Genomic DNA, 4,298 nt, shown 5'->3' with positions numbered 1-4,298 from the left:
TATTTTCTATTCATCATTGTTCTACTTATAGAAAAGGAATTACTTTCTGATGTCATTAATATTTCAATAAATTATTGTTATAACGTAAGTCATTACATGAATATACAATAAATTATTGGATTGCTTCTCTTTCATTTAGGTTATTTTCACCCATTACTTTTTATATATTATTTGTAATTAGAGAGCATCATGACAAGAAATTCTTAAGTCTAAGTTAATAGAGGATATTTATAATGGGGTTTCTTTGCTATGGTCTTGTCCAAATTCCTTGATACATATGACCATTTTTTCTGTTCAGAAAATTTATTTTCATATCATCTTTGAAACATGCTTCCAAATCAGTATCAGCCTTTGTAAACAGAGTTCACGCTATATCATTTGTTTAATCTTCATCTCTTGGCATAATAGTGAGAATATAAAAAGACCCATTAACCACTTGTTTTTTGAAGTATCCTTGAACTTAATTCATTTTTAAACAGGACTTTTATAACTTGGTTTGTGTCAAATCATTTCATGTTTAGGATGGCAAATTTTTAAATCTCACATTTGATATAAATTTTTCCTAGCTTGTATGTTGCATCTTAAATTAATTCTATGAGCTCAAATAAATGCATATGACATGTATTCCACTATTACAGTATCGTACAGAGTAGTTTTACCGCCCTAAAAATCCTCTGTGCCGGCCTATTCATTCCTCCTCCCCAAGCTCTGACCCTTTTACTGTCTCTGTAGTTTTGCCTTTTCTAGAATGTCCTGTAGTTGAAAGGCGACAGTATGTAGCCTTTTCAGTTTGGCTTGTTTCACTCAGTAATGTGCCCATAAGTTTCATCCACGTCTTTTCATGGCTTAATGGCTCATTTCTTCTTAGCACTTTATAATATTTCATTATGTGAATGCACCGCAGTTTATTCGCTTACTGAAGGACATCTTAGTCACGTGCCAGTTTTGACAACTATGAATAAATTGACTATAAGCATCCACGTGTACGTTTTTGTGATGGACAGTTCCTTTGGATAAATACTAAGGAGCACGTTTGCTGAATCATAACAGTATGTTTTGTAAGAAACCATCAAATTGCCTTCCGAAGTCACTGTAGCATTTTGAATTCCCATTAGCAATGTATGAGTTTCCTATGTCCACATCCTTACTGGAGTTTGGTGTTGGCAGTGTTCTGGATGCTGACCATTCTACCAGGGACGTAGTTTCAATTAGCATTTTCCTAATGACATATATGGAGCATCGTTTCATATGCTCATTTGCCATCTATATATCTTTGGTTAGCTTCCTATAAAGATTTATGACCCTTTTTTAAATTGGGTTGTTTTTCTTATTGATGAGTTTTAAGAATCCTTTGTATATTTTGGAGAACAGGCTTTTATCAGATGTATTATGTAAATATTTCTCCAATCTGTTGCTGGTCCTCTCATTCACATGGCATTCTTTGACAGAATTTTTAGTTTTAATAATGAGCTTAAATTAGAGGTCAGAAAACATTTTTTTCTGAAAAAGGCAAATAAAATATTTTTGGTTTTGCAGATCATTAGATCTGTGTCACAATGACTCAAATCTGCCATAATATCAAAAAGGGAACCATTGACAACACCTACTTGTGTAGGTGTAGCTGTGCTTCAGTAAATGTTTATCTACAAAATAGGAGGTAGGTCAAATTTGACCAAATGGTCATAGGTATTAAGAAAGCTCTAGTGACTATACAAATTGTAGACAATGCATTTTAAAAATATTTCCAGTTATTTAGATGGGCATTCCATTATATTAAAGGGCCAGTGTATCAAGAAGATACATAAAACCTCAATAGAAATGGACTTAGTAGCATAGCTTAAAAACTATGGGAGAAACAGACAAAAAACTAAGAGGAAATAGAATCCTTACCTATAACTAGAAATTCACATTTTTGTCATTCAGTGCTTGTGGAGAAATTAGATGAAAAAATTCTGATAAAACATCAAAGCTTTAAATTATTAACCAAATTAATTTGCTCTTGCCTGCAAGCACAGGAGAACAGGCATTCTGCTCAGGAGCACAGGACATGCTTACAAATAGAGACTAGATTATGACGGACAATAAAGCAAGCGTCAGTAAATTTAAATTCCTCCACTAAAACGATGCTCTTCTCCCGCTTTGCATATTGTGTCCTCTGGAAGAAAGTCACTGTGCACAGCTCACACTTACCGGGGAATTCACACACCACCTCCTCGAGGTGGGAGTATCTACATACATGATTCGGAATTCTTCTGCATAGTATGTTTGCTTTGGTATGTCTTCTCCATTAATTACTTTGTTCAGTCTTATTTATTTTATGGATTTATAGGTATTTATCTTAAAGTTATACTCCAATAATTCTTTACTTTTTGCTCCAATTTCTTTAACTTTGGCCATGGAGAGCTCTTTCAGTTGGCTCCGGTGTACTTTTGACACACCTGCTCTGTGTGTCCTTAATCTTTTCTGTGTGTGCACGGCAGGGTCAATATTTGTAACCTGTACCCCTGTGGGAAGTCACCCTAACGACTGGAGATGGGGGGTGCGTACAGTTCTTTTGCCTTTGATCTTGGAGACTTCCCTCATTCCAGAGTCACTGAGGTCATCAATAGATTTGCATACCCCCTTCGCTAAGGTTGTTCACACATACAGTTAAATGACTTGTTGTCACAGTGTATCATCCAGGGATTTCCCTGGTGTCCCACCCTCCATTCTCTTTCCTGTTTGCATACCATAATATTCATTCCCTGCTATAAAGTTCAGTGGGTTATGAAAAATGCATATTTTTCACGTATCCACCATTATAGTATCACACAAAATAATTTCATCACACCAAAATCTCCTGTTTCATGTATTCAACTCTCTTCTCCAGGAAATGCTGGAAACCACTGATCTGTCTACTTTCTCCATAGTTTTGTCTTTTTCAAAATATCATATAAATTGAATTATACAGTATGTAGCCTTTTCAGACTGGCTTCAGACTTAGTACGCATTTAAGATTCAGTTTTATTTTTCATTGCTTTACAGCTCATTTTTTTTTTTAATCCCTGAATCGAATTCCACTGTTTTATAAACGACAAAATTTTTATCCATTTACCTATTGAAGTGCATCTTGGTTGCCTCTGATAGAGCTGAAATAAACATTCGCATGCATATACTTGTGTGAACATATGTTTTCAAACCCGTTGGTAAATATCTAAGAATATTACTGCCAGAGGGTAAGGCTATGATTGGTTTTGTAGGAAACTACTAAAATGTCCTGCAAAGTAGCTATACCACTTTAAATTTCTACCAGCAACAAATGAGAAGAGATGTTGCTTGGCATAGTCATCAGAGATTTATGGTATCGTTGTATATGGGGAGATGATAGCCTTTCGAATGTGGACCAACACTTCATTTATTTCACGTTGCATGTCTCTACTGACAGTTGATTTTGTGCCTTTCTCATGCTTGCCATCAGTACGTCGTCTTTAGTGTTTGTTTCAATCTTTTGCCCATTTTTAAATAGTTTTCTTATTGTTAAGGTTTACATATTCCTTGTATAATTTGGTACAAGTCCTATGTCAGGAATTTATGTTGAAAATTTATTTCTTGCAGTTTGCGGATTTTTATCCCCATTCTTTCAAAAGTGGCTTTGGCAGAGCAGAAGGCTTTTTTTTTTTTTTTTTTTTAAATTTAAATGAAGTTCAATATAGCAATGTTTTTCTTAACCTATAATGTTTTTGGTGTTATGTCTAAAAATTCATTCCAGTGTCATATAGGCTTTCTTATATTCCTTTCTAGATGTTTTACAGTTTTTGCATTTTACATATAAAAGTTAATTTTTAAAGTTAATTTTTGTGAAGATGTAAGTTATAGATCATGTTTAATTTTTTTTTGATATGGATGTTTACCAGGACTATTTATTTTAAAACTACCATTTCACCATGGAATTTCCTTTGCATCTTTATCAAAATCAGTTAACTATATTCGTGTATATTTTTTCTAGGCTTTCTATTCTATTTGGGTAGTCTGTTTATTCTTTGCCAACACTGTATTTTCTTGATTACTGTAGCTTTATAGAAAGTCGTGAAATTTTATATTCTGTGTTGGCCAAGTTTGTTCTTTTTTCCATTAGCTATATTGGATCTTTCCATATAAACTTTAAATTTGTCTATATGTACAAAATAACTTGCTAAAATTTTGATTGGGATTTTATTGATCCTGCAGATCAAATTGGGAAGAACTGATATCCTAATGAGTTTTCCAGGGCCTTGCATGTACAAAGAATAATTTCCTACTTATTTGATCTTCTTTGATTC

The sequence above is a fragment of the Pteropus alecto genome, unplaced genomic scaffold (genome assembly GCF_000325575.1).
Source record: "Pteropus alecto unplaced genomic scaffold, ASM32557v1 scaffold14, whole genome shotgun sequence".
In the NCBI taxonomy this organism is placed as follows: domain Eukaryota; kingdom Metazoa; phylum Chordata; class Mammalia; order Chiroptera; family Pteropodidae; genus Pteropus; species Pteropus alecto.
The sequence above is the reverse complement of the archived record's forward strand: the minus strand, read 5'-3'. Positions refer to the sequence as shown.